Source organism: Panthera uncia (assembly GCF_023721935.1).
Source record: "Panthera uncia isolate 11264 chromosome B3 unlocalized genomic scaffold, Puncia_PCG_1.0 HiC_scaffold_1, whole genome shotgun sequence".
Taxonomy (NCBI): Eukaryota; Metazoa; Chordata; class Mammalia; order Carnivora; family Felidae; genus Panthera; species Panthera uncia.
The window spans coordinates 130463887-130489650 of NW_026057582.1; the positions used below are offsets into that span (position 1 = coordinate 130463887).

General features: G+C 42.4%; 1 protein-coding gene across 8 annotated transcripts in view; it reads right to left on the reverse strand.

The window, feature by feature from the left end:
- MCTP2 (multiple C2 and transmembrane domain containing 2) overlaps nt 1-25764 on the reverse strand; it is a 248416-nt gene that overhangs the window by 197209 nt on the left and 25443 nt on the right. The window lies entirely within an intron of this gene.

Genomic DNA, 25764 nt, shown 5'->3' on the forward strand with positions numbered 1-25764 from the left:
ACAAGGAGATATTACCTTAAGTCTGTAAGAATGGCTAAGGGGTGCCTGGGTGGCTCAGTCGGTTGAGCGGCCGACTTCGGCTCAGGTCATGATCTCATGGTCCGTGAGTTCGAGCCCCGCGTCGGGCTCTGTGCTGACAGCTCAGAGCCTGGAGCCTGTTTCAGATTCTGTGTCTCCCTCTCTCTGACCCTCCCCCGTTCATGCTCTCTCTCTGTCTCAAAAATAAATAAACGTTAAAAAAAAAATCTTTAAAAAAAAGAATGGCTAAAATCAAAATCATAAGAAACACCAAGTGTTGGCGAGGATGTGGAGAAACAGGAACCCCTACGCGCTGTTGGTGGAAATGCAAATTGAGGCAGCCACTCTGGAAAACAGCATGGAGGTTTCTCAAAAAATTAAAAATAGAACTATCCTATGATCCAGGAATTGCACTACTGGGTATGTACCCAAAGAAGAGAAAAAAATTGATTCCAAGGGATACGTGTGCCCCTATGTTTAATGCAGCATTATTTACAACAGCCAAACTATGGAAGCATCCCAAGTGTCCGTCAAGAGATAACGGGATAAAGAAGGTGTGGTAGAAATATTTGTGTAGGGGCGCCTGGGTGGCTCAGTCGGTTGAGCGGCCGACTTCGGCTCAGGTCATGATCTCGCGGTCCGTGAGTTCGAGCCCCGCGTCGGGCTCTGTGCTGACAGCTCAGAGCCTGGAGCCTGTTTCAGATTCTGTGTCTCCCTCTCTCTGACCCTCCCCCGTTCATGCTCTGCCTCTCTCTGTCTCAAAAATAAACATTAAAAAAAATTTAAAAAAAAAAGAAATATTTGTGTATACATATACACAATAGAATATTATCCATCCATAAAAAAAAGGAAGTCTTGCTTGCTATTTGCAAAACATCGATAGAGACAGAGAGTACAATGCTAAGCAAAACAAGTCAGAAAAAGACAAATACCAGGGCACCTGAGTGGCTCGGTCGGTTAAACATCTGACTCCTGATTTTGGCTCAGATCATGATCTCACAGTTCGTGAGATAGAGCCCTGCGTCGGGCTCTGTGCTGACAGTGCAGAGCCTGCTTGGGATTCTCTCTCTCCTCTCTCTCTCTGCCCCTCCCCTGCATGTTCTCTCTCTCTCTCAAAATGAATAAACCGAAGGGGGGGGGGTGGGGAAGACAAGTACCATATGATCTCACTCACATGTTCAATTTAAGAAACAAATGATCAGCGGTGCCTGGGTGGCTCAGTCGGTTAAGCGTCCAACTTCAGCTCAGGTCATGATCTCACGGTTGGTGGGTTCAAGCCCCGCGTCAGGCTCTGTGCTGACAGCTCAGGCCTGCTTCAGATTCTGTGTCTCCCTCTCTCTCTGACCCTCCCCTGCTTGTGCACTGTCTCCCTCCCCCGCCGCTCTCTCTCTCAAAAATAAACATTAAAAAGTCTTTTCAAATAAAAAAAAGAAACAAATGATGAGACAGAGAGAGACAGAGAGAGAGAAGCCGTAAGTAACTCTTAACTACAGAGAACAAACTGATGGTTACCAAAGGGGAGGTGACTGAGTAGTTGGGAATTAAAGAGTATACTTATCATGATGAAAAATCATGTTTTTAAAAAAGATATTTATCTGAAGGACTTAGAGATTTAACCCAAAAAAATCAAATTTGGAGAAATAAACCTTATTCTGTGTGTCAAGTAGCTCGTAAGAGACCCTTCCAGAACAAAAAAGAGCAGTGGGTCAGGTCATTCTGACCTGCCTCTATTCCACTGTCATGTTTGGCTGAGGATAAAAGAGGACAAGAGCCACAACAAAACACATTTTCTAAAATTAAGGACTCCAAGCATTTGTATTCGGCCCTATCTCACTCCAAGACAGGATATTTAGCCATAGAGAAGTTATTGCCTTTCGAAGAGCAGGACTGTGAGAGTCCACAGCCTTTGCCAGACGACCACCAGTACAGGCAAGAGCTTCTCCCAGGATGAAATGGGTATCTTCAGGAGGCAATGCAGAGATGAAAAGCTAGGGTTCTAGAGACAGACTCCATGGGTTGGAATTTTGCTTTGCTACATCCTACTTAGAGGTACCATCAGGGGCAAGCCATTGTACTAAGCCTCAATTGTCTCACCCATCCAATGGGGATTATATTATCTGGTGTACAAACAGAATGACACAAAGTGCAAGGCACAGCGTCAAATGCAGAGAAAGTGTTCAGCGAAGAAAAACTATTTTTTTAATCTTGATTGATACTGTTGTTATCATTTCCAATTTTGGTATCTTACTCAATTTATTCAAAATCTCTGGATCTCATTATTATTTCAATTTTACAGAGCTTAACCATAACTACCTCATTGGCCTCTTGTGAAGACTGAATGAATTAGTCTATATTAGGTGTTTAGAACACTGCTTGGCACAGAGTAAATATTTAAGACAATGTTAGCTGGTTTTTAAATTATTATAATTTCAATTATTGCACACTGAGTCATTCTAGCTTTGAAAGCACAAAATATTTTACCACTTTTTGCTGCTTTTTAAAACGTTGCTCTAAATATAAACCTCTATTTTGCATTAGTAAGACACAAATACATTATTTCACATCTCATAATTTAACTTGCAAATATGCTAAAAAGGATTGTTTCTATCTTCATTTAGAAATATTTTAGTCAATTAGGATTTGGTTGAATGTTATATAAATGTTTATTAGATCTAGTGGGTTAATGATTCAGTTCTTCTATACTCTTGCTCAGTTTCGGTCTACTAGTCTTACCTAGAGAGGTGTGCTGGGTTACTCAGTTATAATTATGAATTTGTCTATTTCTCCTTTCACTATGTCAGGTTTTGCTTCTGTATTTTGAAGGGCTGTTAGTTGGATACATGTTTATAATTGGTATATCTTCTTACTGTTTAAATCCAATCTGACAATCTTTTAATTGGTTTGTTTTGACCATTTACATTTAATGTAATAATTGATATGTTTGTATTAAGGGTTCCCAACCTATATGTTTTGTTTGTTTCCATTGTTTTTTATTCTTTTGTTTCCCTTCCTTGCTTTTTTCAAGGTTAACACTATTGTTTAGTGTTCCACTTAATACATCAATTATGACTTTGACCACATTTCTTTTAATAAAATTTTAGTGGTTGCTCTAGAAGTTACAACATGCATAATTAACCTTTCACACTCTCCTTAGAATCATCTCTCTGATCCACCTTTCTGTCGTCCTCTTCAACTTTTAAGGACTCAATGTGATTCAGTTGGGCCCACCAGGATAATACAGCATATTTTCACTATCTCAAGGTCTACAGTCTTAATCTCATCTGCAAAATCCTTTTCCCACTTAACGTAACATATTCACAGCATCTGAGGATTAGGACGTGGGATTCTGTAGGGCAGGAGATTATTCTGCCTACCATATAATGATATAGGTATCCTCTTCCTTGCCCCTTGATAAGTTGTCTTCTATATTACATCTAAATACACTGCAAATTCCTATCAGACAAGCTTTTACTTTGATTTCAATCATGAACCGTATTTGGAATAATTCAAGAAGAGAAGAACAGTCTATCATATTTACTATTTTCTCCATTCCTGATTTTCAAATTTCTGGTATCAGTTCCCAATAGTATAAGAAATTTCCTTAACTGGTTATTTTATTGCAAGTCTGTCGACTCCAAATTCTTTAGATTTTACCTCATATAAGAATATCTTCACTTCATCTTCAAAGATATTTTCTTAGAATCCCAGATTCAACACTTTTCTTTCAGCACTTTAAAAATGGTATGACCTTTCCTCTGGCTTCCATGATTTCCACTGAGAAATCTGAGTCATTTGAATCACTGTTCTCCTACAGAGAAGGTGTCACTTTTTCTCTGACTGCTTTCAAAATTTTGTCTTTAGTTTACAGCAGTTATGATATGTGGGTGTGTGTTTCTTTGAGTTTATCTTGTTTGGGGTAGCTTAGCTTCTTGAATCTATAAGGTTATGTCTTTTGTCAAACTTGGAAAGTTTGCAGCCATTATTTCTTGGAATACTTTTAGCCACATTCTTTCTCCTTTCCTTCTGGGACTCCAATAATACAAACATTACGCCTGTTGTTATTGTCCAACAGTCTCAGCATCTCTGTTCAATATTTTTCAATCTTTCTCTCCTTTGTTCTTACTGTATAGTTTCTATTGATCTACGTTCAGATTTACTGGTTCTTTCCTCTCTCATCTCCATTTTGGTACTGAATGTACATAGTGAGGAAATCTGGGGGTGGGGTAGGAGAGGGCAAGGTGGGGAGACTACTGTATTTTTCAGTTCTAAAATTTCCATTTGGTTCTACTTTATATCTCCTATTTCATTATGGATACATTCCAATTTACCTTTTACTTCAGAATTCACGATTATTCACTGAAGCATTTTTATAATAGCTGCTTTAAAGTCATATTTTATTTGTCATCCATTGTCTTTTCCATGCGATTTGAGATTTTTGTAGTCCTTCATAGGCCAACATGGATCATATCCTAGACATTCTGAATGTTCTTATAAAATCTCGAGCCTTATTTAAATCTATGGAGAATGCTGATGTTACTGTTTTGTCAGTCATCTGATTAGCTTCCAGCCACAAATTCCAACCCACATTTTGTGGGCTGAGGTCAGTGTTGTTCTCAAAAGCCATGAAGGGCCATTGCAATCTGTCCTGGGCACGCACCATATAGAGGTCACTCTGAGACTTGTATAGAGCTCTATTCATTAACTACATTCTCAAAGTAGATGGCATGCTAATCATGATCAGATGCATGAATGTGCAGGTTGTGGTCAGTTCAGGAATTCACAAGCTTTATGGAATCATTTCCTGAGCCCCTCTTCTCAGCTGCCTCCCCTGATACTCTCTGATACCCTGGAAGTCCCCTTTTCTTCATTTTATTTTTAATTTTTTAAGTTTACTTATTTATTTTCAAAGTGACAGAGAGAGAGAGAGAGAGAGTGCACAGGGGAGGGGCAGAGGAGGGAGAGAATGCCAAGCAGGCTCCACGCTGTCAGCACAGAGCCCAATGAGGGGTTCGAACCCACGAACCATGAGATCAGGACCTGAGCCAAAACCAAGAGTCACACACTTGACCAACTGAGCCACCCAGGCAGCCTTGGAACTCCCCTTTTCAATCCTCTGATCAGAAACAACCCACTACTGTGATCCCACCAGAATAGTGGGAGGATTGATAGAGATTAAAACAAGAAAGAAAGAAAGAAAGAAAGAAAGAAAGAAAGAAAGAAAGAAAAGGAAAGGAAAGAAAGAAAGAAAGATGGAGGGGGGGGAGGGAGGGAGGGAGGAAGGAAGGAAAAAGAAAAGGAAAGAAAGCAATGATTTAGCCCTGTTCTCAAAACTACAGCATCATGAAGTAGGAAGGACATCCCCCTCATCATTGTTTTGGCTCCTGTCGGATTCTGTGTCTCCCTCCCTCTCTCTGTCCCTCCCTGACTCGCTCGATCTCTCTCTCTCTCTCTCTCAAAAATAAATAAACATTAAAATTTTTTTTAAAAAAGTAAGTTTTGCAAAATCCTTCTGACCAAAATTTCCCCATGTGTGTAAGTAGCACAGAACCAGAGGTCCAGAACTACAAACGTATAAATATTAAAATACAGGCCCCTCCAAGAAGAAGTGTTCTTAAAGGTGTACATAAAGCGAATATACCACTAGACTGTGGTCGCTTCGACGCCTGAAAACATTACCCCTCCAACCGACGGTGCATGAAGATGGAAAGTCTAACACAAGAATAAATTCAAGGAACAGTTAGACTTGAAGAAAAAAGCCGGTGAGACAAATCCAACGATCTGGAGAGTCAGCTTCCTCACCTCAGAGGAGATTTACAAACAAACTGAAACATATCGGCTCCATCGTCTAGCATGAGAGAAGTTCCCAGGTCATCATCATAAGATCCAAAGAGCTGCAAGTGACAATGTAGCCCACGCTCTGCAAACCATCAGCGCTAGAAGCTTCGCCCAACGAGATACCTGTGGTGCCCAGCCTGGTAACACGCAGCCTTCATTTATTGAACAGAAAGAAGCCTTCTGCTTCTTCAAACCACTAAACGGCAGGATAAGGTCTTTGCAGGAAATGGCCCCAAGCCCAGAGGCCTAATGGAAGTTTCATTTATTACGGTTTTAACCCAGACATCCTCCCCAGCTGGCTGCGAGCAATTGGCCAAATGGAAAAAGAGAACAACAAACCTCTTAAATGCCGGCCCCAAAGTATCTGATAGAACCTGCACCACATCCACGGTGTGAATAAGAAACACAAAGGAGAGAGGTCTGAGAATGACAACAGCATAATTGATTATTCGGCACATTATTCAGTCACCCGGGCTCAGACTGTGCTTCTCAACGTTCCCCTTTAGCGTAAATATGATGAAAAGGGTTTATTTTCACAATCTAAGTATCAACTCGAATGACAGAGCCGCAAGTAGTTATTAGTAGTCAGAATGTGTCATTACTAGCTTTTTAGAGAACCATTAAGATATTTTTATCACCGGCAGAAAGGAAATTTCATATCGCACCCTGTTAAAATGGGAGGAAAAAGCAAAATTTAAACTAGATTCAATAAAGATGAAAATCCGATGACATACACTCCTCCTGTGGTATCCGTTTCCTCCTGTGGGAAAGGATAAAGGCAAATTGTAGTCTGTGAAAGGATTATTTTGAATTCTGATAAAACAGGGATAAGAGGCTCTACGTTTGACTATATTTAATCGAGCTGGTATAAGAAACAACTTCCCCACCACAGAAATGTTATCTAAAGGAGACTATCCTTGGGGTGCCTGGGTGGCTCAGTCAGTTAAGCATCCGACTTTGGCTCAGGTCATGATCTCACAGTTAGCGGGTTCGAGCCCCGCCTCGGGCCGTGTGCTGACAGCTCAGAGCCTGGAGCCTGCTTCAGATCCTGTGTCTCCCTCTCTCTCTGCCCCTCTTCCGCTCGTGCTCGCTCTCTCTCTCTCTCTCTCTCTCTCAAAAATAAATAAATACTAAAAAAATTTTAGAAAAATAATAAAGGGGACTATCCTTAATAGAAAAGTCCCTGCAAATCACTCTTCTATAAGAAACAGAAAATGCAAGTGCTTTTAAAATAAATTTGGCTTTTTCCCCCCCTAAAATGCAGCTTCGCAATCAATCAGTCAAATTGCTACTAAATTTGTAATCCAATTGAGGTAGAAAAAATCATTCTACACGTTAGATATATTATTTAAAAAATCATGGGGATAGGGGCACCTGGGTGACTCAGTCGGTTGAGTGCCCGACTTCGGCTCAGGTCATGATCTCACAGTTCGTGGGTTCGAGCCCCGCACTGGGTTCTGTGCTGGCAGCTCGGAGCCCGGAGCCTGCTTCGGATTCTGTGTCTCCATCTCTCTCTTCCCCTCCCCTGCTCATGCTCTGTCTCTCTCTCAAAAATAAATAAACATTACAAAAAAAAATTTTTTTTAATCACGGGGACAGAATCCCCTCCAAGAACGAAGACCAACCAAAAGGACTGGATGCCTTTTTCAGTCCCACTACCTATGTTCTTGGAAAGAAACAAAATACACTATCTGAAAGCAGTTCCTGTCTTCTCTGGCTGACGCCAAACTCTGCCCCACTGCTATTCTTTAAAATCTCACCTGTAGAAGAAGGTCCCAGAATCACTCCTCTCTCTTTATCAGTCATTCCTAATCCATACTCTGTCTGGAGAGGAGTGAAGGAAAGGGGAAGGGGCTGGAGTTTCTGCAGCCCTCAGATACCTGTGCTTTCACTCTTATTCCAATCTCCAACAGGATATCCACAATTAGCACCTCTCCCTGAAAGTTTAACAAAAGGGACACGTGACTTTTTAAATGAGTCTGCACCAGTGAACATTCCATTCAACAAGAGAATAAAGTAATCAGTGCAAAAAAGCACAACTAGCAGGTCTGAGATTGCTGATCTCTTACTCCTGCTCTCCAGGTTGGTCCTGAGCTGGTGTCTGGGAACCTGAGATTTTGCAAGGTTTCCAATCACTCTGACCAGAGTGGCTCATTGTGCCCCCACTGTACATGCAAACGATTTGGTTTATGCCGAATCCCTGCTTTCCTTCTAAGAGTCTGGAATTTTAGTACATGCTAGGCAGAGAGGATCTATGCGACCGGTTCCCGATTAAAACCCAATAAAAAGTTTTCTCTAACGGGCATCCCCGGTAGGCAACGTATCATACATGTTGCCACAACTCCTTGCCAGAGGAATTAAATATGCCCTAGTTGATCCCACTGGGAAGATTGTGCCTGGTTTCCTCCAGACTTCCTGGGCACTCTTCTCTTTGCTGGTTTTGTTTTGCATCCATCCTTTCCCAGAGCAAATCATCACTTTCAGACCAAATACTGAGTTCTGTAAGTCCTCCTAAAGAGCCACCAGACCTGGGGGTGGCCTTAGGGACCCCCAACACAGAAATATTCAGTGGAACGTCAATGCCTTCGCATAAGTTGCCAAAATGGACAGATTTGGAAGACGTGGGAATGTTCTAAATTTTTCTGATTCATTTCTTACCAAGAGTGAAATAAAACAAACCAGGGGAGGAGGAGGAGCAGGAGAGCAAAATCTTATTACAGCACTGAAATTTTACAAACGCAAGCAAGAGAAGGCAGGAAGCTCAATTTAAAGAATAAACTGATGAGGGGTGCCTGGGTGGCTCAGTCGGTTGAGCGTCTGACTTCGGCTCAGGTCATGATCTCGCGGTCCGTGAGTTCAAGGCCCCACGTCGCGCTCTGGGCTGACAGCTCGGAGCCCGGAGCCTGCTTCGGATTCTGGGTCTCCCTCCCTCTCTGACCCTCCCCCGTTCATGCTCTGTCTCTCTCTGTCTCAAAAATAAATAAACGTTAAAAAAAAAAAAAGAAGAAACTGATGGGTCTTCAAGGGAGGTAGAAAGAAGGCAAGACGGGAAACAGTTGATCAAATCTGTGGGAGTCTATGCGCCATGCTTCACCATGAGCAACATACAGAAACATTCAAGAGGAACCAAAAACCCAACAGCAGAGAAGGAATAACCCAATTTTCTGGGGGAAAGTGGTGCTCTGGCTGCAAAACTGAGCCAGTTTCGTGTTGGACACTTTGCAGGACATCTCAATGTCACCAGGAAACATAGAGACCATGGGGGCCATTATCCCTCCAAATGCTCTCTACCGTATCTCTTTAACTAATGATCTCAGTCTAGAATTCTAGCAGCATTCTAATTCTCTACACCCATCCCAAGAGTAGAAACACTGGCTCTCGGAGACCATAAATGCAAACTTCTTCAGCACACTATATTTCACTTTAACTGCATCTAAAGAAATGATGTCAACTTAAAAAGCTAGGAAGTGACTTACCCCCATGTCAGGTACCATAGACTTCTTTTTCTACTTTATATCTCTTGTTTTATTGCCATATCACTCGGTAGGACCCAGGCAGATCATCGCCATGAAAGTGCTTTGCAAACATGACATAAATACTAACAAGTAGGGGGCTTCAACGCTTAATCACTATATTTTGCCCTAAGGGAGATCTCTAATCTTTCCCGGGTTTTCTTGTTCTAAATAGTTGTAAAGGCCTTTGATTTTCCATGTCGCCCTTCCTGACATTTTTTTTTTAAATTTTTTTTTAACGTTTATTTATTTTTGAGACAGAGAGAGACAGAGCATGAACGGGGGAGGGGCAGAGAGAGAGGGAGACACAGAATCGGAAGCAGGCTCCAGGCTCTGAGCCATCAGCCCAGAGCCCGATGCGGGGCTCAAACTCACGGACCGCGAGATCGTGACCTGAGCTGAAGTCGGACGCTTAACCGACTGAGCCACCCAGGCGCCCCCTGCCTGACATTTTTTATCCACCTCAGTCCCCAATCATTTTCAGATCTCTGGACCTATTAGTTCTATCCAAACATTTCAGCCTTAGTTATGTATTCCCATATCCACTCTCGTTGCTGTTCTTTTATACTTAGATTTCTTCAGTCGTGTATAGAAAAGTGTAGATCATAAACGTACTAGTGACATACCTTATAGAATAAAAATTTAAACACATTTTCTGTGTGACTTTCCCATCATGCCCTGCTGGAAGTAATCAGTAGTTGCAAACTGTATTTATTGTTTCCATATATTTTGTTCCATAACATTCAAGGATAAACATAATACTATTTATCATGATCATAAACTTTACTGATTATACATTTTACGTAAGTACTATATTGTTCCATGCTTTTCAATCAACGTTACCTTCAGGAACTGTATCCGCAATGATAAATGTAGCTTTGTTAAAGTCATTTTAAAAAGCATACAATTCTGTTTTTATTTATTTATTTTTTAATGTTTATTTATTTTTGAGAGAGACAGAGCGTGAGTGGAGGAGGGGCAGAGAGAGAGGGAGACACAGAATCCGAAGCAGGCTCCAGGCTCCGAGGTGTCAGCACAGAGCCCAAACTGGGGCTCGAACCCACAAACCGCGAGATCATACCTGAGCTAAAGTCGGATGCTTAACCAACTGAGCCACCCAGGAGTCCCTAATATTCTGTTTTTAGAGGATGTTGTAATTTATTGATTAATTTTTTTGGCTACTTAAGATGCTCACTCTATTTTATTATTAAAAACAGAATTAAACAGACTTTAAAGAATATTCTTAGACTTGTCTTCTGGGATTTATGTTAGTTTCTCCCAGGGTTTTTCTTTCTTTTTTTTTTCTTAATATTTTTAATGTTTATTTATTTTGGAAGACAGAGACAGAGCATGAGCAGGGGAGTGGCAGAGAGAGAGGGAGAGACAGAACCCGAAGCAGGCTCCAGGCTCTGAGCTGTCAACACAGAGCCCGAGGCGGGGCTCGAACCCATGAACCGCGAGATCATGACCTGAGCCGAAGTCAGACACCCAACTGACTGAGCCACCCAGGCGCCCATCTCCCAGGGTTTTTCAATCAGCTCTGGACTGCCCCCACTAGAAGTGGTTAGAAATGTGTCAAGAATGTTCGGTTGTTTTCACGGCCATGGTAGGAGGCATAACCCACACACAGTGGGCGCAGATCAGGGTTATGAAAGGTAACAAGACAGACTTGTCCTGCCCAAATTACCAAGAAGGCCTCACTGAGAAACACCCTATCTCAGAGTTGATGTGTTGACCTGTGGGGTATGTGTATCCGAAACTTGACTACGTAGGTATTGCCAAACTGTTTTCCAAAGTAGATATATTAATTAATATGCCCAACAGCAGCCAATCAGTTTCTACCATGCAATGTCTTTGCCTGCACCTACCGCTACAAGTTTTTTTTTGTTTTTTTTTTTTTGGTATTTGCCAATCTGAAATTGTGAAAGGCGACCCATTATTGGGTTGATAGCTTTCTTTCTTCTTATTTGGAACCGTACTTTCAAAATGTTGACACCAGGGGCATCTGGGTGGTTCAGTCGGTTAAGCAACTGACTCTTGATTTTGACTCAAGTCCTGATCCCATGGTTTGTGAGTTTGAGCCCCACATGTGAATTTTAGACCCATTTATTTCTCTAATACCCCCACTCCCAAAATAAAAGTGGTGAACATTTAGGTTGGCAGCTGCTTTACAAATTAATCTGAGGACCGCCTCAAGATATTATCTTCCTAGTCATGAATATGGCTACTTTCTATGTCTTTTTTTCTTTTTTGTAATAGGCTTGTTTAGAGTAGTATTATGTAGAATAACTACACAAAAGTGTGACAGTTCCCATATATCCCCTCGTCCTGCCCCCACACACAATTTTTCCGACTTGCCATCTATCATTAATGTGGTCTATTTGTTACAATTAGGTGCCATATTTGTTACAAGGGATGAAGGGTTACTGATGCCTTAGTATTAACTAACGTCCACAATTTACCCTGGGGCTCACCCTTTGTATTGTGCATTTCTGAGGTTGGACAAATGTATAATGCCATGAGTCCACCATTACAGGATCATACAGAAGAGTTTCGCTGCTTTAAAATCTTCCTCTGCTCCTCCTACTCAAACCCCCCCTCCCCTCTCGCTGAATCCCTGGCAAACATTGATCTTTTTGCGATTTCTATAGTTTTGCCTTTTCCAGAATGTCACATAGTTGGAAACACACATCACACAGACTTTTCACACTTTTTACTTTTTCACTTAGTAATATTTATTTACATCTCCTCCATGCCTGTTTGTGGCTTAATAGACAGCTCATTTATTTTTACTAAATAACATTCCATGGTATGGATGTACCACAGTTTATTTATCCATTCGCCCGTTGAAGGGCATTTTGGTTGCTTCAAATTTTTGGGAACTATGAATAAAGTTATTGTAAACATTTGTGCACAGAGGGAAACAAGTGACTTCTATACATGGATTCTAATTCCTACCATCTTGTGGAGGTCATTTATTAACGCTAAAATTTGTCTGTAAATGACAATTAATTCTGGTTTTCAATGTAGACTATTAAATTATTTTCAAATGATGACAATTTCGGGGCACCTGGGTGGCTCAGTTGGTTAAGCATCCAACTTTAGCTCAGGTCAAGATCTTGCTGTTCACGAGTTTGAGCCCTGCGTCAGGGTCTGTGCTGATGGCTCAGAGCCTGGAGCCTGCTTCAGATTCTGTGTTTTCTCCTGTCTTCCCCTCTCCCGCTCATGCGCACTTGCTCTCTCTCTCTCTCTCTCAAAAATAAACAGTAAAATTTTTTTCTAAAAAGATCAAATAATGACAATTTTGTTTTGTCTTTTCTAAAATATTTTCTTTTCCTTTCTCTAAAATATTCTTCAGAGCTTCCAATTCAATAGGTAACAGGATGTTGGTAATATATCCAACACTGTTTTACCTGATCCGTATCAAAAGGCTTACTCACTTTTCTAAAGCTTACTTTTCTTTGTTGATTTTATTTATTGGGTCCTGTTCTTATTTTTACCCATGGATTTTTTCTATACCCTTTTGGTTTGATTTGCTTTTTTTTTTTTTTTAATTCTTGACATAGAAAATTAGATACCAATTTTTAGGCTATACTATTCTCTCTATTAATGCATTGAATGCTACAAATTTCCCTCTATGCACTGAGTGAGCTGCATCAAATGAGTTTTGATAGGTCGTATCTTCCTGGCCATTTATTCAAAATACTCACTTCCACCTTAAGTTCATCTACTTGATACATAGGGAGGTTTTAGAGGTATAGTGCTTAATTCTGAAAAAGAATTGGGATTGTTTGGTTATCTTCATGTTATTGCTTTCTGGCTTACTTCCTAAGATTTAAGTCCTAAAGAAGAATCCATATCTTTTCAATCCTTTGCAAATGGAGGCTTCCTTTATGGCCCAACTTATGGTCAATTCTGCAGTTCTTGGATTCTATATATGTCAGTTGGTTGAAACTGGTTGCCTGCATTGCCTAGATCAATGTTCTTTAGATCAATGTTCTTCTGATTCTTCTGTCTCCTTGTTGTCTCAGTAAAGAGGGGAGGGACTGAGCAACAGCGATGACACGGAGTTGATGGGACTCAACAAAAGGAATGAGAGGGAGGGGAAATCCGGACTGAGTCCAGTCCAGTTAAAAAACCCTAGGCCATTCACTCCCAAGTGCAGATTTGGGGCTCAGACTTGGTTTCTCTGTGTTTCACAAGTTCACCCGGAGAAGCCATACTGGCAGCGGAATACACGACTACAGAGCTGGGAGATCGGGTCTAGAGACAGAGTCTGGGGAGACCGCCATTCAGACGGTGACTGCAGGCCTGGTGATGGATGGGCTTGCCATGAAGCGCATGAGATGGAAAGACGGGATGAGCCTTAAGGAACTCCAGCACCAAGCAGTGTTCGAGCAGGACAAACTTGCCAAGGACACTAAAACGATACAGCCAGAGAGGATGAAAAAAAGTGTGGTGTCACCTTATGACAACTAGAAACTAAAACAGAGAAGACAAAGGAAGGGTGTTGTACAGAGGAAGTGGTCCGGAGCATCAAGAGCCGCTTGAAGATGAGATAACACCAGTCCCGACAAGCCTCCATGTGGCGCAATGGAGATTACCGGTAATCTCAGTATGACTCATGGGGGCATGAGGGGAAAGAAAGCCCGAGTGGGGAGGGTTCCAAAGGGTGTAGGAAAGGAAAAGCCAAAGGCAACAGACGAAATGACTTTCATAAAATTAGGCTGAAGGACCTAGGATGTGGGTCACGCTGAGGACACTTGATCATGGTTAGAGATGGATGGATAGAATACTCTTGGCTAAAAGTACGTGCTTCTCTCGCTACAGTGTTCAATCAACAATCACCTCTTGACAAAACCGCTGCCCACCACCTGCCAGTGCATGTGTGTGCAGGCACACACACACACACACACACACACACACAATTTTCTTGATTCCCTTATCAGAATATTTTTTCTCTGCCGTGGAGCCACAGACCTGAATTGTGAAAAATCAAGCACTGCCCATGAAACAAGTGCACAGTCTAAATAATACACACCAAGTGTAAGAGAAAGTAATTCACTTCTTCATGCACTTGAGCTTGATGGCCTCACATTAAACCACACACGCTGATCTCTTATGCAGGACCTACATAACAAAACAACTGCCAAACCTCAAATGTGCCGCGTAACAGCACTATCACATTTAAGGGTTTAAAATTACCTGCAGAAGCAGAATGCCGGAAGTTATCTTTAGGACAGTACTGGCAGAGGGAGAGAATTAGGGGAAGATATTAATGTCCAGTTAAAATCGTAATCCGCCTGAGTAAACTACACATTGTAGAAGCCATCTTAGGATAGAAAATGTGGGGGCACCTGGGTGACTGAGTCAGTTAAGCTTCTGACTTTGTCTCAGGTCATGGTCTCGCGGTTCGTGGGTTCGAGCCCCGCGTCGGGCTCTGTGCCGACAGGTCAGAGGCTCTGCAGCCTGCTTTGGATTCTCTCTCTCTCTCTCTCTCAAAAATAAATAAACATTGAAAAAAAATTTGGAGTAGAAAATGTGACTGAAAGGTAAGCCTAAAGACAGATAGTAATTTAGAACAGAGGAAGCCTTACACATATCTTTCTATGCCATTTCTGGACTGAAAGAGAGCATGTTTAATAAATTGTGTACACCCATCAGCCACCAAATCAATATAAATTTTTCAGAATACACAGCACAGTCTTTCAGAAATATGGCTGTCCCTGTCAAAAGCAAGAAGAAACTTTCACACGCAAATATTTTTTAAATATTTAAATATTTTTTAATATTTTTAATATTTAAAATTTTAATTTTAAATTAAATTTAAATTTAAATAAATTTAAATAAATATTAAATTTAAATTTAATTAAAATTTAATATTTAAAATTTAAAAAAAAATTTAAATATTTAAATATTTTTAAATCAACACCACGCACAGTTTCTCATTCCCCCACTTGTAAAATACCAAGCCAGTAGTTTCTTTTATAATGTAACTTTTCAAAGCATTCCCCAGGCCCAAGCCGAGCCTACGTCAACAGAAGCAGCAAACCCCTCTTGTCTCTCCAAAGAACAACTAAACCTCCCCCAAGAAGACAGCTCGATAATTCTAATACGCTACGGACAACTTTATCGGTGACTTCCATAGATCTGCAACCAGTTTAAAAATATCTGCTCAAAGAAAAGCATATCATTATGCTCTGAAGCCCATCTTATATAAAAATAAAAGTTCCATGCTTTCCTCAATGCAAAGTGACAGAGGAGAATAGAGAAATCGGATTCGTAGACAACCTGATGTCCATTATCTCTTGTAATGTCTGTCAAAATTGTTTAGGTAGGGTGATTCCAGTAAACAATCAATTCCATCATCTGGATTAAAAACCACTGAACTAGCAGAAAATATAACTGCTGTAAACACAAACAGCAGATGTTTACACAGGGCATTACCAACTCCAACATACTCTTTTCCTTTGCTATTTTTATAAGTCATTTAGTCAATAAATATTTGGTGGCACCGAAGCACTAGGTGGTGTTACGGTCACGTGGGCATGCATCCGTGACAAAATGGGAGTCCTTGCTTTCGAGAAACTTCTGTTTTACTTGGAAGAGACAGACGGCAGGCCAAAGCATATGTGACGTGTTGGGTGATGGCAAGGGGAAAGGACAAGAACGGAACGGACGGGAAGGGGTAGCTGCGGACAGCCCGGCTGCCATGTTTGTGTCACGCACCAGGAAAGCCCCCATTGGACGTGGTGAGCAGGAAATGAAAGACACGAGAGGGGCAGCCAAGTGCATGCCCTCAGGGGAAGCACCTTCCACACAGAAGACAGATCAAGTACAGAAGGTCAAGAGTAGGGCAAAAGTCTCAGGGAGACTGAGAAGCAGGAAGGCAGACAGTGTGACTAGAGCACAGGAGGGGAGACACTGGTAGGAAATGAGTTCAGAGGGAAGCAGGAAGTCAGATCAGGCAGGTCCTTGGGTGCCACTGTGAGGACACCCAGGTCCTTGAGTGCCACTGTGGGTTTCACTGAGTGGGTTGAGAAGCCACTGGGGGGGGGGGGGTAAAAAGTGTGCCAATCATTCTTTATGAGCTCCCACCACACATCTGGCCCTGTATTCACTGATTTGCATACATCATCAGCAATGTTCACGATGATCTCGCAAATATGTATTTTCACCCCAACTTTACAGATGAGGAAAACGCAACGTGTTCGGGTTCACAGAGCTGTGAATTGAAACCCAGATGGATCTCAGCGTTCCTCAACTGGAGGCACGACTGGCCTTTGGAGTACAACAGTTCTTTGTTCTATGGGACTGTCCTGTGCGTTGTAGGAGGACAGTTATCAACCCAGCCTCTACCTCCCAGATGCCAGCAATGCCCTTTGCCATTGTGACCTTCAAAAACATCAGACGCATTTTCAAAAGTCTCCAACAGGAACACCACTGCCACCAGCTAGAAACACCGTGCGGCCGCTGCCGTCTCCACCACCTTGCTCCCCCTGCCTTTGCTATCCTGCTACCTGAAAACCAGCAAGTGCAACAAAACCCGTAAGAAAGACGGATGGATGCATTAAAAACTTTAAAAAAAAAAAAAAAAAGACGTGTAGATGAATCAAACATTTTAAAGTTGGACTATTTTCATGGCACCTGGGTGGCTCAGTTGGTTGAGCATCTGACTCTTGATTTCGGCTCAGGTCATGATCTCACACTTCATGGGATCACGCCCTGCATCGAGCTCTGTGCTGACAGTGCAGAGCCTGCTTGAGATTCTCTGTATCCCACTCTCTGCCTTTCTCAAATACACATTTAAAAAAATTATAATAAAGGTAGGCTATTTTCTCCATTGAAACCACTTGTTATAAACATCCTCCTCTATTTCAAATTCTGAAACAATATTACTGTCAAATATCACAGAACACAATCGTCCAGGCCAGAGAATATGATCTTCTTGAGGTACGGAGTTGGGCTTGAGAGACATTGGAATAATAAAACAATTGTCTGGGGATCTGGGGTTATAACAGGCTCTGTGCAAAATACTCAGGTGAGAAAACTGTCTTCCTATGTGTGTTAAACTGTGTTTAAAGGAAAAATTAGGGGCGCCTGGGTGGCTCAGTCGGTTGGGCGTCCGACTTCAGCTCAGGTCACGATCTCGCGTTCCGTGAGTTCGAGCCCCGTGTCGGGCTCTGGGCTGATGGCTCGGAGCCTGGAGCCTGTTTCCGATTCTGTGTCTCCCTCTCTCTCTGCCCCTCCCCCGTTCATGCTCTGTCTCTCTCTGTCCCAAAAATAAATAAACATTTAAAAAAAATTTTTTAAAGGAAAAATTAGTGAGAACTACTAGGAAATTGTCTACAGCGATGCATAATCACATATGCGTGAGTCTGATCAATTCCATCCTTTTAGAACTGCTATATCCCTATGATATTGCTTACATAAACACTGAAAATTAATGCTGAGACATCGGGTTTCAATAAGTCTTCCTAAGGCAGCCATTGAAAAAGCTATGACTCACGGTCCTCAAAGTTGTAGAGATAAATCCATGTTATTATCGAAGATATCAGTTATGCTCACAAATGAATGTGATCAGAGCTAGAACATCAGCAGGATTTGAAACCAGGCCTAAATCTTCCTAATGCAATCAGTGAAACGATGTGACTCAGACAACCAAAGTTGCGGGGATAAATCTATATCATCATGTGTCCAAAACATTCATTATGCTTACAGCTGAATTTGAAGGGAGCTTGAAAATTGGCAGAATTTGAAATCAAGCCCAACCAAGCCCAATTGCTTCAATAGAAGACATTTCGATGGGCGCTTTTGAAATAGTACTCGATCCTCAGGGAAGAAGACCCACTGTTAGAGCCAGAGCAATGACAAAGTCCTTATACTATTAACTGAAACAATAATATTAATAATAAATTTGAGCCTCAGTTCAGAACTGGAAATCTGGCAAATGTTTCTCTGAAGTCCTAAAAAAAAACAAAAACCCACCAGTAACATCTTATATATAAAAAGATATAGGGGCGCCTGGGGTGTCTCAGTGAGTTAAGCATCCAACCCCGGCTCAGGTCATGATCGCAGGGTTCTTGGTTCGAGCCCCGCGTCGGGCCTCTGGGCTGACAGCTCAGCCTGGAGCCTGCTTCAAATTCCGTGTCTTTCTGTCTCTCGGGCCCTCCCCCACTTGTACTCTGTCTGTCTGTCTCTCTTTCCCTCCTTTCAAAAATAAGCATTAAAAGAAATTTTAAGATATAAACAGAGGAGGGTTTAAAAATAAAATGATTTTTTTCAGGGCTGACTCTATGCTTTCTTATCCCCTAAAAATCAATACAGAACTGCTACGTGCATGTCTACTGGTTCTTATCAGCTTCGCATCAACCTGCCCGCCAGAAGTTTACAACCTAACGATAAGAAGTCAGGGAAGAGCAAAGCAAGATAACACACCCAATGAAGAGGTAGACGTAAAACTGGTGACTATTTAATGAGGTCTCAACCCTACTGTCTACACAAATGGAGCCAGTGAAGGGAAAAGGCAAGGCGGGGAGGCCCCCCGCAAGGAAAAGAATAATGACAGCAAACTAAAATTAAGACCATATCCATCCCGTCACACTCAAACTAAACCAGAGCTCCTCTGGAATGACAAAAAGCAAATACGCAAACGAAAAAGCTGACAACACAAAGTGCTGGCGAAGATTTGGAGCAACTGGAACGCTCCTGGATGATTGCCGGTAGGGGCGCCTGGGTGGCTCTGTCGGTTGAGCGTCCGGTTTCAGCTCAGGTCACGATCTCGTGGTTTGTGAGTTCGAGCCCCACGTCGGGCTCTGTGCTGACAGCTCAGAGCCCGGAGCCTGCTTCGGATTCTGTGTCCCCCTCTCTTCCTGCCCCTCCCCAGCTCGTGCTCTCTCTCTCTCTCAAAAATAAATAAATGCTAACAATAAAAATTTTTTTAAAGAATCCTTCTATATCATGATTATGGTGGTGGTTACGTGTCTATGTCTCAAATTCAGACAACTATATACCCACACAGATAAATTCTACGGAACGTAAATTATAACTCAAGAAACCTGATCTTGGGGGCTCCTGGGTGGCCTAGTCCATTAAGCGTCTGACTCTTGATTTTGGCTCAGGTCATGATCTCATGGTTTGTGAGATGGAGCCCCACGTGGGGTTCTGTATTGACAGTGTGGAGGCTGCTTGGGATTCTCTCTCTCTTCCTCTCTCTCTGCCCCTCCTCTGCTCATAAGCTCTCTCTCTCTCTCAAAATAAATAAATAAACATTAAAAAAAAAAAAAAAAGGAAACCTGATCTTAGGAAAAAAAAAATAACTGAACCAACTGGATTTCAATCAAGTTACAGAGCAGTTATTCAAAACAAATCAAAATGATGCAATTCACCTGCGGACTTCCTGGTCCTTGTGAGCCCCGCCCCTGTGGAAAAGTCCCATGTCACAATGCAATGCTTCAAATCTTACAAATCCCTGAAACATCACCAGCAACTGCTTTTGCACTCTGTTTCCAAAATGCCTTACTTCCACTGTGCTGGAAATGTATTACACTTCCCTGTTTTGCTTTCCAATTAAATTACTTCATTCCTGTCCTTTTATAAGGGAAGACAGGCAAGGCGGCTCTATCCCAAATGTCAGATGCCAAAGGAGGGAATCTGGTCTCTTGCGGCGAAACGCATTCTCTACCAGCTTGCCTCCACACTTGCCAAATCCTTCTCTGCGGTTCTCATTCCGCCCACCTCCAGGCAGTGGGGTATGCGTACCTCCATGTAGGCAGAGACTGAATAACAGAACTTCCACATATATTGATCTTAACTTTAAAAGCGAGAAAAATTGTCGCTAAAATTTAGCACATAGATCGATATACCTGTTTGACAATATTTACTGAGCCAAGAATCCATGCCAAGAATCAGTCAATGTGCTGGGGATGCCACAGTGAACAAAACAATGTCCCTGCCATCAGACAGCACAAATCGTAGGGGAGACAGGTAAGAAACCATAATACCAAAAGCACATATTTAAAGACATATGCAGGCAATCCCCACTGTGAAAGATGGTAATGAAGAAACATAAAGCCAGGAAGAAAGCTTATCCATAGATCAGCTAATCACAAGCCATTCAGAGCTGCTCAGAGGGAAAAATGTAGGTTTCACTGTATAGATGGATCGCAGGTCACGTGCTCCAGGATCATCCAGTGAGCTCTTGAGAGACTGTAAAGTGTGTGTCCACATGTGTGCATATAGATTTATATCTCTATTACCTCGTTACTGAAAAAGATCCTTGCAAAGAAACTATGGACTGAAGATAATCCTTTTTATTTACTTTGACAGAGAGAGAGAGAGAGAGAGAGAGAGGGAGAGCAAGGGGGGAGGGGCCAAGAGAGGCAAAGAGAGAGAGAGAATCCCAAGGAGGCTCCACCCCGACAGCACAGAGCCCAATGCAGGGCTCGAACCCATGATCCATGAGATAGTGACCTGAGCCTTAATCAAGAGCTGGCCGCTTAACCAAATGCGCCACCCAGGTGCCCCAGGGCTAAAGATAAAGCTAATGATGAAGCACAGGGAAAAGTATTAAAGAGCAGCCAATTATACTCCAAGAATGAGCTTTTTGTAAAAATCACCCCATGAAGTGGTTAAAACTGTTAATAATAATACGTTTCATCCTATTGCTGTTTGTAAAAATGAGTATTTAATTGCTAATCAGTTGGGTGAGAATAAAAGCTTTTTTATACTTATAATAGGTTCTAAATGTTTAGATGCTGCTAATTTCGTCTTCATCTCATCTTTCCCTTCTTAAACGACTTTTAAAGGCATAATTTATATATAATAAAATTTACCCACTGTATGTGTGTAAATTGAATAATATGTAGTAAACTTTCTGAGTTGTACAGCCATCACCACAATCTACTTTTAGGACAATCATCCTTCATTTACGATAGGTATGTATCTATGTATGTATGTATTTATATCTATGTATGTATGTATTTATTTTAATTTACATCCAAGTCAGTTAGCATATAGGGCAACAATGATTTCAGGAGTAGATTCCTTAATGTCCCTTACCCACTTAGCCCATCCCCCCTCCCACAACCCCTCCAGCAACCCTCTGTTTGTTCTCCATATTTAAGAGTCTCTTATGTTTTCCCCGTTCGGGTTTTTATGTTATTTTTGCTTCCCTTCCCTGATGTTCATCTGTTTTGTATCTTAAAGTCCTCATATGAGTGAAGTCATATTTGTCTTTCTCTAATTTCGCTTAGCATAATACCCTCTAGTTCCATCCACGTAGTTGCAAATGGCAAGATTTCATTCTTTTTGATCGCTGAGTAATACTCCATTGTATGTATGTGTATGCATGTGTATGTATGTATGTATGTATGTATGTACATCCTCATTATCCATTCATCCATTGATGGACATTTCGGCTCTTTCCATACTTTGGCTATGGTTGATAGTGCTGGTATAAACATTAGGATGCATGTGCTCCTTCAAAACAGCATACCTGTAACCCTTGGGTAAATAATAGGTCTTTTTTTAATGTTTATTTATGTATTTTAAGAGAAAGAGAGAGAGAGAGAGAGCAGGGGAGGGGAAGAGAAGAGAATCCCAAGCATGTTCTATGCCATCAGCATAAAATCCCACACAGGGCTCAATCCCAATGAACCACGAGATCATGACCTGAGCCAAAGTCAAGAGTTAGACGCTCAGCCAACTGAGCCACCCAGACACTCCTCAATATGTCTTTTAATGCAGATTACAACATACACATTAGAGTAGTTGTGAGCTAAGTATATGCAATCTACAAGTAAATAAATGCATATACATGGGGTATGTGTTTAAAACTATTTGCTGGGGCGCCTGGATGGCGCAGTCGGTTGGGCGTCCGACTTCAGCCAGGTCACGATCTCGCGGTCCGTGAGTTCGAGCCCCGCGTCAGGCTCTGGGCTGATGGCTCAGAGCCTGGAGCCTGTTTCCGATTCTGTGTCTCCCTCTCTCTCTGCCCCTCCCCCGTTCATGCTCTGTCTCTCTCTGTCCCAAAAATAAATAAATGTTGAAAAAAAAAAAAAATTAAAAAAAAAAAAACTATTTGCTAAAAGAGAGGCATAATCTGGGGCGCCTGGGTGGCTCAGTGGGTTGAGTGTCTGACTTTGGCTCAGGTCCTGATCTCATAGTTCACGAGTTCGAGCCCCACATGGGCCTTGCCACTATCAGTATGGAGCCTGATTCAGATCCTCTGCCCTCCTCTCTCTCTGCCCCTCCCGTGCTTGCACTTTTTCTCATAAATAATACAGAGTTTCTTTTAAAAAGAGGGGTATGAATCATGGGGCGCCTGGGTGGCTCAGTCAGTTGAGCGCCCAACTTTGGCTCAGGTCACGATCTCACGGTTTGTGGGTCCGAGCCCCGCGTCGGGCTCTGTGCTGACGGCTCGGAGCCTGGGGCCTGCTTCAGATTCTGTGTCTCCCTCTCTCTCCGCCCCTTCCCCTCTCATGCTCTGTCTCTCTCTGTCTCTCAAAAATGAATAAACGTTATTTTTTTTTTTTAAAGAGGGGTATGAACCAAAAGCATGGAGACTCTGGCTTTAGGGCCCCGCATCACAATGTCCCCCAAGACTATGTGACCCCTTGTAGAAGCCCCACTGGACTCGTGTTCCTTTATCTGTCTCTCTTGTGCTTTCGCTATCTTTCTCCAATACTCAATGCCTTTTTCTCCACTTAGAGTCGTGTCTCTGCGGCCCATGATAAGATTACAGGAAGAGCAAACAAGCAGTTTGGCAATCGCTTCATCAGAAGGAGGATATCCTCAGCACAGACAGTGTCTGGAGGTTAGGCCTGAAGACCTAAAGTTCAGGGAGTTGACCCCCAACCTCCAAGATTCCAGGGTGAATGAAACACACATGCGTACACGCGAGTTACAAATCGGCGAAACAGGCATGTGAATATCAAGGTGTACCGTGAAGAACCGATAAAAAAATTACTCCATTCCAAAAATCAGCTGTGCACTTCCTGAACAATTGCTTTTCTCTAAAAAACAGACTCGGTCTTTTTATTTTTTTTTTTTAAGATTTTACATATATTTTTAAATCTCCACACCCAGCGCGAGGCTCAAACTCACAATCTGGAGATCAAGGGTCGTAGGCTCTACCCACTGAACCAGCCAGGCACCCCTCAAGCCCTTTCTTCTGTGGAACTGGTCAGAACTCAGGCCCAACCTGAAAGTTTCTCTCTCCCAAACCTAATGGTTTGTTCTTTACATCATCTCGGCATCACCTTTGCATACTGGAGCGTCTTTCACCTTAATTCTTTTCCTTAGTTTTTTTTTGGTTTTGTCTTTGTTGGTGATGCATAATCACATCCTTGAGGAAAATAGAAAGGAAAGTTGAGTATGGATAACTGAGTGGATTAAGAGCTCATTAAGAGCTCTCATCTGAGGACTAACATCAACCTGTCTTAGGTACCCGACATACCTTGAATACGTATTTTCTCATCAATTACTAACACGACAAGGCAGGCATTGGTGTTATACCCATCTGATAGATGAGTTAATAACGCACAAGTTTGAACAGCCTACCCCAGGACAGACAGCCAGTAAGGAGGAGAGCCGGGATTTGAACCCAGGCCAACTGACTCCACAGGCTGCTTTCTCAGTGATCGCTCTCTTTATAACGTCTCCCAACTCAGAGCACGAGGCAGGATGGGTACGCTAACTGCAGGATCGTAGGAAGGCGGCAAAGGAGACACATTTGTTGTGCAAGTGGAATCAGGGACCGCGACCTCAAAGAGTTCAGAAACATCTAAGAGGTCCCCGGTGCTGCCACCAGGTAAGAGGATCCAGCCCTTCCAGGTAGGGGGCTCCCCCCCACCATCACTCCCCCCCAGATTCAGCTCTTGAGAAGGAAGAGGTTAACTGCTGAACTGACAACTCAAGGCACACATAGCCTCGAAATGACTCTCTTCTACCAACGGCCAATCCTCGTGTGTTCACATAGCCCACGTTTGTGAATCAGCCTACTCCCAAAAATGTATCTGCAACCCCCGCAACACTTCCGTGGTCACTCACGAACGCGCGCAAAGTGGCCAAAAACGTGACTGGCCCAGTGTGCACATTCCCAGCTGAGGGCGGACAGGGCAATGCTCCGCCTTCTTGTTTCACCTCTCATTCTGTCAACCAACGTCTTTCTCGAGATCCGATGTCACTTTTTTTTTGGAGTTTAAGTTTTTTTTGTGTTAATTTTGTTGTTTAAAATGCACCCCCGTCCCACACACACACACACACACACACAGTGCTGAAGCACTGTCTGATGTTCCTTCAGTGCAAGAAGGCTGTGATGTGGGTTAGGAAGAACATACTTACGTTAGATAAGCTTCATTCAAGCGTCACAGTTGTGACGCTACAGTTCGCTACTGATTGTGAGTTCGATGTCAATGAACCACGGATATATATTTAATATGGGGCCTTTAAACAGAAACGCACATAAAACAAAGTTTTGTATTAATAAGTTGACAAAAAGGTGACCGGATGTTCACGGAACCTAACTCTGTATTCCCTTTAGCAGCACGGGTTCCGTGCTGCTGATAACTTCGTGAAACGTAACTACTGGGGACAAGAGCAATCAATTCTGTACCTCTTTTGATAGGCATTTTGTCCAGACAGAATTCAGCCAGAAATCCAAGTGCATCATGGGTCCCGCCCTGCTTAAGAAACAGGGTTCCGGTCACAAAGATTTATGTCAAGAGTCTATTTTGCACTATAAAGATGAAATAATCTAATTTTTTTTCCATCAAGGAGTTGTATGCCTAATTCATCTGACAACTAAAGTAATAATATGTTTTTTTAATTTTTTTTTTTTAAATTAAATTTATTTTTTTTCAACATTTTTTATTTATTTTTGGGACAGAGAGAGACATAGCATGAACGGGGGAGGGGCAGAGAGAGAGGGAGACACAGAATCGGAAACAGGCTCCAGGCTCCGAGCCATCAGCCCAGAGCCTGACGCGGGGCTCGAACTCACGGACCGCAAGATCGTGACCTGGCTGAAGTCGGACGCCCAACCGACTGCGCCACCCAGGCGCCCCTAAATTTATTTTTGAGAGAGAGAGAGACAGAACATGAGCAGGGGAGGGGCAGAGAGAGAGGGAGACACAGAATGTGAAGCAGGCTCCAGGCTCCGAGCTGTCAGCACAGAGCCCGACGCAGGGCTCGAACCCACAAACCATGAGCTCATGACCTGAGCAAAGTCAGGCACCCAACCGACTGAGCCACCCAGGTGCCCCAATAATAATATGCTTTGAAGAGCAATAAATATTTTAAGTGTAGACGAAATCAAACACATAAACACTGCAGCTAGGACTTCCATAAATCTTACAGTCATTGTTGAATTTGCATTCACAATTAAAGTTAAAATGAA